Source organism: Haemaphysalis longicornis, unplaced genomic scaffold (genome assembly GCF_048455015.1).
Source record: "Haemaphysalis longicornis isolate Haplotype H1 unplaced genomic scaffold, Haemaphysalis longicornis Haplotype H1 scaffold_9, whole genome shotgun sequence".
Lineage (NCBI taxonomy): Eukaryota > Metazoa > Arthropoda > Arachnida > Ixodida > Ixodidae > Haemaphysalis > Haemaphysalis longicornis.
This window is the reverse complement of record NW_027526460.1, coordinates 29,086,617-29,097,932: the sequence shown is the minus strand read 5'-3', so window position 1 is coordinate 29,097,932 and position 11,316 is coordinate 29,086,617. Positions and strand designations below refer to the sequence as shown.

The following is an 11,316-nucleotide window of genomic DNA, read 5'->3' as shown; positions in this document are numbered from 1 at the left end:
CGCAGCCTAATGTTACACCATGGTTACACCTTCGTGTGAAAAGTTTTGCTAAAGAATGCTTGAAAAGACCCCCCTTATCAGCAAAAGATTTTCCTGATAACGGCGACGCAAATCGTGCCTCTTGGCGCCTTCCTTGCCCTTTTCGGCGCCGTCGGAATGGTTAGAAAGCGCCCGTTGAGGCAAAGACTGCATGTAGGCTGAGTTGAGACGTACATATTTCGTCCCCATTAGTACACCCGTGGCTAGTAGCGCTAGTTCTGAAGCTTTCAGCCTTAGCTTGACCAGGCAAATTACTCATGTGTTTAGTTCCACACGCACTAGGGAACATTATTAGAGTCATTTAATGGCGGAGTCTGTCCGTGAGAGGGCGTTTCTCTGCGCCAATGACGTGTGGAGGTTAGATGGCGGTATACAGTGGCCGGTAGATTTAGTCGTCTTGTCAGAGATTGAGCCCCACGCATAATCCGTAAGCCTGATTCAGTACCTTTTCAGCAATTTTTTTCACTTTTGTTCCTTTCTCTTTCATTTCTTTTACTTGGTCTGTTATCGCATTACTGTTTCTTTACTTAATTCAGTACATGTATTTCTATCGTAGAATAGGACTCCTCTGGTTTGAAGCGAAAATATGGCCGTATGTGAACATTATTTGTTTGCCGCTGTGCTTTCGGTGCCTCTGATTAGTGCTGAACGCTTTGGTGAGTGGAGCAAGGGAGGACAACAATCGTGAATCATTTTGTGCATTTTTTATTGACCACGAAGGAAATGTATTCTCTGCCAGGGCACACCTGCTTTAGAGATGAAGGAGCCCGCTGGTCGAGCAAGTAGGCGAGAGACATAACCAAACGTCTTTTGACTCTTGGCAGCGTCAACAGACACTGACGTCGCCATCACTACGAACACCGGAACGCGCGCACACTGTTTATTACCGGTGAATTTGAAGCAAACGTCCCTCTGGGGGTGAAAACTCAGTCCGGGTTCCCCACAGGCTCTTATCCTTCGCACAGGTTATGCACCACTCTGGCAGGGCTGCTAGGCTCCTCTGTGACGATCTGCTTGGGGCTTAGCGTCACTGAGGCGCTTTGCGACAGTTTTTCGCACTGCCACCATGCATAATCGAGCCCTTCACTGCACATTTACGTACAACACTTGTCGATACTGAATCGCTAATCTTTGAGCAGCTACATCTGATAACACTCTGGTATGGCACGCCATGGTTTATCTGGACACAAATTGGTGCAGTTAGAGCCACTGAGAAAACTAAACAGTACGCCGAGTATTACACTCAACTCTACGAGTGACGACAAGGACGTTCAGACTTCTGTCCGCATGCTACTTTGCCGGCGGCTACGCCGTACTCGCCTGTACAAGTTACACACAACAGTCCGTTTACCTTTTTCGCCGTCCGAGGCCAAATCCTGGGAGGACACGTTGCCTAGAATGAACACTTTCACGCCAGCCAGAGGACAAAGTGCCCGAGTTAGAACTTCATTCATGAACGGTGCGACGTTCACACGGGGTCCCTAACCGCACTCCTAGCGAATCATTTTTGGACTTAGGCTCACTTGGAGTGCGAACTTGTTCGCTCTTTTTTTGTCTCTCCGAACTTTAATGAGAGCCATTATGACAACTAGGATTTGCTAAAATACTGTTCGAAACGAGGTACAAGAGACCGACACAGTACTTGATGTCGCTCGAGCCGACAGAGCCAGCGAGCCGCATCGATCGACTGTGTACAAACGACAAAGGCAGTACTCCGGTTTCGAACAGGGTTTAATTCCAAGACAGGCGCTGCCACGGACAGCTCGACTCGAACGGCATCCGTGAAGGCTCGATGACGGCACCGTCCTCCAAGGTGGTAACCATGACGCATAAATAGGAGGCGGTCTGCACCAAGAGGCAAAACACGTTAAAAATGTTACGTTTAGGGAGACCACCATTCCTTACCGATTGCAAACAGGATTTAATGATTTCAAGACAGGCGCAGCCATGTACAGCTCGACTCGAACGGCATTCTGGACGTTTCGATGACGGCCCCGTCCTGCTCGGCGGTGGCTGGTACGCATAGGCAGGAGGCGGTCTGGAACAAAAGGCAAAGCACGTTATAAATGTTGCAATTTCGAAGATAATCACGGCTTACCGAATGCGGGGTCCATGATTACGCCTGGCAGGAACGGGAAGGGACGCTGAAAGGCAAAGTAACAGAGTCGACGAACAACGACAGAACCACGTTTATTACCAGAAAACACCTCTGTACAAAACACGCGTCGTCGAGCTCAGTAGATAGGACAGATGGAGACGTGTACCTGCCTAGCCAGAAGAGTAGTGCATGTTTGCGGGAAGGAGCAAGTGCAATAAGACAACACAAGGGTCAGGGAAAGGGGAGGGCGGAGGCGGTGCCGGACGCGAACCTGAAAAGGAACCAAGGACACCAATTCCATCACTCGCCTTTGCCACGACTCCAATTTGGCGCCGCGGACCGCAGAGCTGCGTTCCGTGCTTCAGTGATGCTTGTTGAAGGTGGCGACTGTATTCCGAACGCCGCGCGAACCGAGGACGTGCGAGCGGAAGGCATTATCGAAGTGCATATACCTCGGCTACCGCGGCGTTCGGAAAGGAAGACCGACTATCACCATAACTTAACGGGGCTTCCGAGCTGAGTCGGACGCTAGAGGCAGTGGCGAAGGGCTCCAACACCGCCACTGCGCCGCTGTCCCGAAAGCTACAGCCTAACGCGCACCGCAAAGCTTTGGCGACAGTCGGAATCCCTGCGTCGCGACGGCCCAGGAAACGTCCGGCTCCGAGGCTAACGTGCGCTCGGTTAGGAAAATGCAAATACGCAAACGTTCAGCGTCGCGAAAAAAATGATACGAAAGCCGGTTTCGTGGGCACGCCGCACGTCGCACCGGGCCTTCAGCCACGGAACTCACCACTTGGAAGAGTCGTCGGTGAAGACTGTGAAGCAGCATACCGTGAAGGAAGTCCGTGAGGCCCTCGCGGGTATTCGCTTGTCCGAGCGAGCCGGTTGGGAGCGGGGATGGCACAGGCACAACGAAAAACGACTGAAGGAAACGAAAATGACAACACTTATGGCATTAAAACACCTCTTAGCGCGAACCAAACTTCCACAATAGACAGCATACCGCCTGAAAAAAACTCACCTGTCCATCGCCGCCGTCAGCGCGCCGCCAGCTACTCTGCGCCCGATGCGCAATAGGCAGGCCACAGAACGGCAGGCAAGATGGCGTACCCCTTGTTCTAAAACGCGCTTATCCTGGCATTACAGAGCGCTGCTATCGGTCGGCTACCGCCTACCCTTCCACTCTTTCACATCGATATCGTCTTCCAGAACATTCTGCCAGTTGTAAAACAAAACGAAAAAGTTATCGCATGAAGTCGCAGCCGCGCGGCCACCGGAGCATGCATGACAAGGCATTTTATGCTGCGTCACGGAGCAAGATAACCTTCTTGCTTGGTGGTTCTTCATGTCGGCTAGGGGCTTCGGCTGGCGCGATTGCACGGTCCTATCGATCATGCGGCCGTTACCGGCCGTCTTCCGCGGCTTTTGAAACCGAATAAAAAACGCCACGTCTTAAAGAAACAGTCGACCGCGCAGGAACACAAATGCTACTGCGTACGAGTCATTGATTGATTGATTGATTGATTGATTGATTGATTGATTGATTGATTGATTGAAAGGTTCAACGCGCCGACGAAATGAAGGCGATGAGGCGTGCCGTAAAGTGGAGGGCTCCGGATTTATTTTGACCACCTGGGGATCTTTAACATGCGCCGAAATCTCGTATATACACGGGCGGTTTGGCTCTTCGTATCCACCAGAAAAGCGCCGCCGCGGCCGGGACTCGAACCCGCGTCCCCGTTCTCAGCAGCACAACGCCTTAGCCACTGAGCCATCGCGGCGGGTGCGTAGGAGTCGTGGCTGTAAGAAAATTAGAGCCCTTTCCACTCTGTGAAGAAAAATGACCTGCGAAGCTGGACGCAGTCCACGGAGTGCATGAAAGGAAACACGTTTGTTCGTAAATAGCGATTGAGCATACTTCCTAGCCAATTAGCTGAATGAAACTTGGAAGGACCCAAGGTTCGGTCTCGCGGACAAGCTAGGAGCTGACTCCCGCTTCGTAGGCATCTCACTGTTCGTGTAACACACCAACCGAATCCGCTCGATCACTGAGAGGACACCGGACAAGTCGCATTGGGCCGTTTGAAGTCCGCGTTTAAACCTCCCGCCAGTACAACGGAGGCGCCATCAGTAAGGACCGCGTGCACGCACCCCTCCCCCCAAGCCGTGCACGCCGGCAACCGGTTATGTGCGCGGGCTTAGAAGTGAAAGAAACCTGAACAAGTAATACTGTCCCACGTCGGCGTTTTAAGCGGGCAAGTTGCCCTTCATCAGGGAGGTATTCGCAGGTACTCGACGAGCTGGAACTAAAGAGCGCAGTGCGGCGGTAGCGGCTTTCTATACATGGCGAAGTTGCGCAAAACAAACAAGGTCAAAGAAGAAACGACAAGAAAGTGCGCTTGTCCTTTCGTTTCTTATTTGCCCTCGTTTGTTTTTGCGCAACGTTGCCATCGATCGCCTCCAACTAGGCCGGCTCGCAGTATGGCTTCCTATTCACCTATTCGCGCTTCTATTCGGACCGACGCCATTCCCACTCTTCCTCGAAGCGAACGAAATGCGTCCATCCTATAGCGAGTTAAAGCTGGAAGGTTTCTAGCTTTATTCTAGCGGACAAACATGGAACCGTCGGTTTCCCGCCCCCGTCGTAGGCATCTTACTGTCTAATACCCCAACCCAGACCCAAACCGATTACGAAAGACAACAGACAGGACGCATTGAGCCATTAAAATTGCACATCTAAATGTCGAACCAGCACAACGGGCATTATCGGAAAAGGCATGAAGGCCAACTGACGACCCCCCCCCCCGCAACTCGTGCGCGCATAAACCGACAACCGGTGATCAGCGTATACGTATGCATGAAATGCACCGGCGAAAATGCCGCTCGGAAATCCTTTCCAGTTGAAGAATTATGGGCTCACGCCGGCGTCTCAACCAGGAACATACTCGGCGAGGTGGAATCACCTGATAACGGTGCTACCACGGTTATCAGCCAATAGAGAGAGAAAGTGTTTATTGAAATGAAAATATTTGCAAGGCGAAGTTTTGCCTCTCGACAGAGGGCACAGGTCTCGCCGGGGAAAAAGTGGTCTTAAAAAAAAACAGTGAAAGGGCAATGAAAAATGAAATGTGATAACAGCTAGTCTATAAAAGGCTATGCCCAGACTATATACATACACACTCAGGTTACATACAGACTATTTACATTCACACGCACTCACACATACACATTCACGCACACAAGAGAGTTAACAGGGGGTGGATAGCCGGTGCGGTCTGGCTTCTGGGCGGGTGTTGAGGCCTGACTCGTCGACGTACGAGAGGAGCAGCCTGAAGGCCTCTCGGTGCAACATGAAGGGTCCCCGAGGACGGTAGCACCAGCCGCCGGTACCCAGACACCAGTTTGTTCCGGGCACCAGCGTACGCAGGGCAGGAGCAGGTGGTGGTGGTGAAAAACGTTCTTTACTGAGCTCAAGGCGTAGGGAAAGGGGTGTGGTCAGCCTCTTTCGTCCAGGAGGCCGCGGGCCTGCGCTGCATCCGTGGCTCGTTGCACCAGCGCGAGTTGACGCTCCGGCGCCGAGCTGGTCAGCGCAGACTCCCACTGCTCAGGGGATGGGGATGGGGTGAGGGTGGTGGGGACAGGAGTATACTAGGTGGTAAGTTGAGAGTGGGATGTCACACTGTGGGCAATTGTAGGGGAACAGAGATGGGGAGATGTGGGACAGGATGGTGTGGTTGTAGTATGTCTCGGTTTGCAGTCGCCGGTAGATATACGCTTGATGGTTGGAAAGAGTGTGATGAGGAGGTGGGTATATCCTTCTTGTGTTTGTGTAATGAGAGAGAATGGAGCTGTATGTGAGGTCGAGTGGGGTCAGTGCCTGTGGGACAGGTGGGGCTTGTCCGGTTCTTCCTGGCCTTGCTGTTGGGAGTGCCCGGTTGAGGAGGTCGCGGGCTACGGCGTGGGCCGCCTCATTCCCTGCAAGGCCGGTGTGGCCTGGTGATTAGATGATAGAGATGTCGTTGTCTTCGGGGAGGTGTTGTAGGATCTGGATGGCTTGAGGGGGTGCGAGGCCGGCTTGGTATAGGCGGCAGGCTTGTTGGGAATCCGATATGATGGTCAAGTAGGGTTTTTGTTGGTGGGTAGTGGTGGCGTGAGCGATGGCTAGCGCTTCGGCCGTTGCTACAGGTAGGTTCCGATAGGAGGCTGCAGTTGCTAATTTACCAGTTGAGTCGAGGACTACCAGGGTTGTGTGCTTGTGGTCTGTAGATCGAGCAGCAATGTCTGGCTGTGTGCCGTGTGTGAGGGTCTGAGCTGTGTCGTTTTTCAAGGAGCCTCATCCTGGCCTCTCGGCGTCCCCGGTTGTAGGTAGGATGCATGTGTTTTGGAACAGGATGGACCTTGAGGCGTTGACGGATGGTGAGAGGAATACGTTGCGGTGCTTGCTGTAAAGAAGGGGTAGTGCGTCCGATGTCCTGGAGAACTTTTCTTCCTGCTGGTGTCAATATGAGTCTCTGGAGGTGTGATGCGCGCTGTGCTTCCAACAGTTCACTTAAGGTATTATGCAGGCCGAGTTTGAGGAGACGATCGTTAGATGTGTAGGTTGGGAGGCCGAGGGCTGCTTTGTAGGCTTTTCTGATGAGAGTGTCCAGTTTGTTGATTTCCTGCGGTTTCAGGTTGACAAATGGGGTGCCATAGGTGATGCGGCTGACTATCAGCGCTTGGATTAGCTTGCAGGTATCGTGTTCTTTAAGTCCGTATGTAGAGCCTCGTATTCTTCGGATGAGGTGTGTTAGCTGTGTGAATGTTTTTAAAGACGATAGTCTTTCTTGGGCTCCTTAAACCCAGAAATTTTGGTCTGTCTGTATGTCTGTATGTCTGTATGTCTGTCCGTCTGTCTGTCTGTGACTCGATTCAGCCACCCGGCCAAAGCAAAACAATGCCTGCCCATTAGTCTTATATAGTCACAGCTAAATCTACCCGTCTATGTCCGGTGTAAGGTTCATACTTGTCAACATTGTTGAAGAAAAACAAGACATTACTCAAATATGAGACAGCAAATCAATACAGAAGTGATATTTGCAGTGTTCCTTTATAAAAAAATCAAACATGCTTGCTTTTGCGAAATTAAATACTTCATCAACTGCAGAAAAAGAATTCACTTCGCCGTCGCCTACTGTCGCCCGCGCCACTATAGCTTCTTGCGCCATTTTAAGAAATCAACCGGCAACAGTTACGCAAGGTTCCACTAGATAGGTTCCACGTTCTGCTTGCAACGCACGTGGAGTAGGGAAACGCGGTTCTATAAACGTTGAAGTAGGGCGCCTCGATTAACGCGCGTCTCCGCCGTACAGCAGCGTTCGCATCGAGACACCCGGTTTGGAGCAGTGGAACGCGGTAAATTTAAAATGATTTAAGCAAACCTTTGGCGTCTTTACCTTGGGAGGAGCGCGACGCAAGAGGAACAACATGAGAGGTGAGCGGCAAAGCGAAGGGAGGCATTTACTTCGCAATAGCCGATAAAGACTATCGTCTTTTTACGACATTTGCAACGAAAGGAGCAGATACGCGGCCAATTTTTTGGAGTTGTGGTAGAAGGGCCGCTCCGGAGCCATCGTAGTGGAAAGGTACGCCGAGCACGCGGAGCGTGGTAACTTGTGGGATGGGGGATCCTTGAATGACGACTTGGGGATCTGGGGTAGTGGGAGGGGGTCGGCCTCTTGTGCAGGAACGTAGAATCAACAGGGCCGATTTGTTAGGTTCTGCTGTGAGGCCCCTGGGTTGGAGATAAGCAATGGTGGCATCGATGGCTTGCTGGAGTGCGTCTTCTTGTTCTCCGCTCGAGCCATGTGTCGTCCAAATGGTTAAATCGTCCGCGTATAGGGCATGACGAATGCCGGGGATATTGTCTAGTTTGCTTGGTAATTGGAGGAGTGCGATGTTAAATAGCAGGGGGGAAATTACGGACCCTTGCGGGGTGCCTTTGGCCGGTGTTTCGAAAGTTGGGGATTGTATGGGTCCGAGTCGCAACGTGGCTGTGCGGTTTCCTAGGAACGCTTTGACGAAGTAAAAGATTTGGTGGCCGCATTCGGTATGGTTGAGGTTTTCGAGAATGGCTTGGTGTGTTACGTTATCAAAGGCGCCCTTAACATCTAATGTGAGTAGGGCCTTTGGAGCGTCACGGCTGAGGTGGTCTAGTATTTGCTCTTTGATTTGTATAAGGATGTCCTGCGTAGAGAGGTGCTGGCGAAAGCCGAACATTGTTAGGGGGTACAGGTGTTTTTCTTCTAGAAGGCGTTGATGTGCTAAATGTTCGTAGATTTTTTCGAGACATGATGTCAGGGAGATAGGTCGGAGGGTGGTGGGTGATAGAGGCTTATTAGGTTTCGGGATTAGCGTGATGTCGGAATGCCGCCACTGTTCAGGATAGGTGCACCCTGTTGCCAGTGATGATTGTAGTAGTCAAGGAGAACTTGGAGGGTATCTTCGCTTAGGTTGCGGATGGTGCGATAAGTGATGTGGTCCTTACCCGGCGTGGTGTTGCTGGTTAGCCGAGCCAGGATGGCTCGGATTTCGGCCAGGGTGAAGGGAGTGTCAAGGGCTTCGTTAGTTGGTCCGGTGTATTGAATGTCCGGTGTGGAGGGGTAAGCTGCAGGATCTCCGAAGAGGTGTAGCTTTATGGATTGCAGGAGGTCTCTTGGGGGGAGGGCACTATTTCGTATGAGTTGTTGTATCCGGTGATTCGTTTGTTTGTGAGTCGAGCTATTGTCCAGGAGAGATCGCAGTAAGTGCCACGTTTTTAGATGCAGAGCATCTGATTCACTCGCCTTGTCCCTCCGGCGTCGTCGTCGTTGTCGTCGGCGTTGTCCACCCCTCCCCCATTCTCCTCGCCGCGGGAGCTGTGCTCTACGCCGCTCACCCCCCCTCCTCTCCAATAGCGAACACTCTCTCGCGAGGGGCATTGGATTGGATTGGATTCGATTCGATTTGATTGGATTGGATTGGCTTGGCTTGGCTTGGCTTGGCTTGGATTGCATTGGATTTGGATTGGATTGGATTAAAGTGGATTGTGTTGGATTGTGTTGTGTCATAGCCGCGGCACGTTGCGTCATAGCCGCGGCAGACGCGCTGGGGCCGGCGCATGTGCAGTACTCTCTCTTCCGCGGTTTCCTCTCCTTCGGGCGCGCTGCGCATATAACCGGTGTGCCGTTCTCCGGCGAAGCAACGTCCACGCTTGGCTCAAACACCTAGAGTCCACGCCGCTTTACAAGTACGCCAACGTCGTCATCGACTGGGACCGGCTTACGCAGTCCCCTCAACGTTACGCGCGCTATAAAACGCGGTCCCTTCGCCGCTCCGCCTATGCGTCGCATCTACACAGGGGTTCCCGCGAGGGGAGGTGGGAGTTTCTTAGTGTGTAGGGTTCCTTGCAGTTGGTTACAAAAATCGTGCCAGTTCTGGGTTTGGAGTTGGGCTGCATATGTCTGGGCTTTCTGGGTCAAAATGGCAATGCGCTTTTTTAGGGTTCGATTGTGTTTTTGGCGTTTCCACCGCTTTGCGAGGCTCCGCCGAGCATCCCAAATATGCATAAGGTGGGGGTCTACCGCAGGTATGTCTTCCGTGAGGGCAATGAGTTGGGTGTGTTTCCCGACCCGTTGCTCAAGGGCTTGGGTCCAATCTTCCAGGTTTTCGCCGATGGGTGGGAGGTCTGAGTCGTCCTTGTGAAGGGCTGGCCAGTTGGTAAGATGGGCAGTGCCTTTTCTGCGCGGTTTTCTTTCGAAGGGTATGCTCGTCGATATTATATGGTGATCACTGCCAAGTGTTTCGCTTAGGCAGAGCAAGGTGGTGTTGGGGCAGTTTTTTGAGGTCCGGTATAGTGTCGCGGGCAACGCCATTTCCGATTCTCGTAGGGGTAGTAAGGTCGTTTTGGAGGACCAGTTGATTGTTTTGGGCAGCATGGAGTAGGGCAGTGCCCTTTTTTGATGCGAAATGATAACCCCATGCTGGGTGGGGGGCATTGAAGTCGCCAAGGATAAGTAATGGATTATTGCAGGCCTTCCGTGTGGCTTCATGTATGAGGTTGTCTATGGTTTTTAGGTTTTCGGATGGCGGGCTATAGATGTTCAGGATGAGCGCTTGGGCTTGACGGGCGGGTCGGGATGAGTTCTACAAAGGTGTGCGGGATGGTCTGGTTGAGGTAGTGGGGCTGGGCTGGGTGGGTGTTATGTACTAGTATGGCGGTGCGGTATTGAGGGTCCTGCGTGAATGTAATACTGAGGCAGGCGGGGGGTGGACGTGTTAGTTTCTTGTAGGGCTATTACGCCCGGGGGCTCAGTCTGTATGAAGAGAGATAGTTCGTGCCGTTTGCTGTTGAAAGAGCGGCAATTCCATTGGTACACTATGATGGTGTCGGCCATGGCTTTAGTCATAGTATGGGTGGTGCTTGGGTTTTTTGGGGGGGATGGGCATTCGATAGGGTTTCCTTTATTCCTTGCATGGCCAGTTCAATCTTGTTTTGACGATCCGTGAGTGTTTGAAGATTTCTGCATAGAGTGTTGAGATTTTCAGCCTGTGTGTCGATGAGTTGCTTAAGGGCTTGCGCTAGTTTCGTTTCGATTATTTGTGTGAACGTAGTTTCGATGAGGGCAGAAATTTGTTCCGGAGGTGTAGTTGGTTGTGAAAGGGTTGAGGGGAGTGGGGTTTGCACCAGCTTTTCTATTTTGTTTGTGAGGTCGTCCTTCTGTTTCTGGAATCGTTGTTGCTGCTTTCTGAACTCTTCAAGCATGACAGTGAAGGTGTAGTTGTGCTGAGGGGGTAGGGGGTGGGTAGGGGATAAAGGGATTTGAGCAGTGGGAGCATTCGTGAGTTTGGCTGACCAGCTCACCTTTGTTGGGGTAGCTTTTGGTGTCTCCTTGCTGATGACCGTTGTTGGAGGGGAGAGTGGCGGGTAGTCTTCAGCTGGAACCTGAAGCTTGCCGTGATTGTTAGTCTGGTTGTTAGGGCGCGTCTCATATGGTGTCGGGGTTGGGCGGAAGCGTTTAGGGCAGTCCCGGTTGGCAGTGGGATGGGGTCCGTTGCACAGTTGGCAATGGGGGACACAGTCGTGGTCTTGTGTAGGAATGGAGAATCCGCAATTCGGGCAGCGTGGTTTGTCGGGTTGGGGGCATACGTCTTGGCGATGC

At 52.1% G+C, this 11,316-nt stretch overlaps 1 long non-coding RNA gene across 3 annotated transcripts; it reads right to left on the bottom strand.

Annotated features, from left to right (window-relative positions):
- Positions 1-1,953: 1,953 nt before the first annotated feature.
- Positions 1,954-3,557, bottom strand: LOC144152098 (uncharacterized). 3 transcript variants are annotated; one of them, XR_013319049.1, is made up of 5 exons: positions 3,159-3,557; positions 2,928-3,059; positions 2,304-2,408; positions 2,138-2,183; positions 1,954-2,077 (listed from the first exon to the last, which is right to left on the bottom strand). It is a non-coding gene; the product is annotated as an uncharacterized LOC144152098 (long non-coding RNA). The 3 variants fall into 3 exon arrangements; XR_013319051.1 differs by lacking the exon at positions 2,304-2,408 and having other exon boundaries at positions 1,954-2,084; positions 2,139-2,183; positions 3,159-3,554; XR_013319050.1 differs by lacking the exon at positions 2,304-2,408 and having other exon boundaries at positions 3,159-3,524.
- Positions 3,558-11,316: the final 7,759 nt, after the last annotated feature.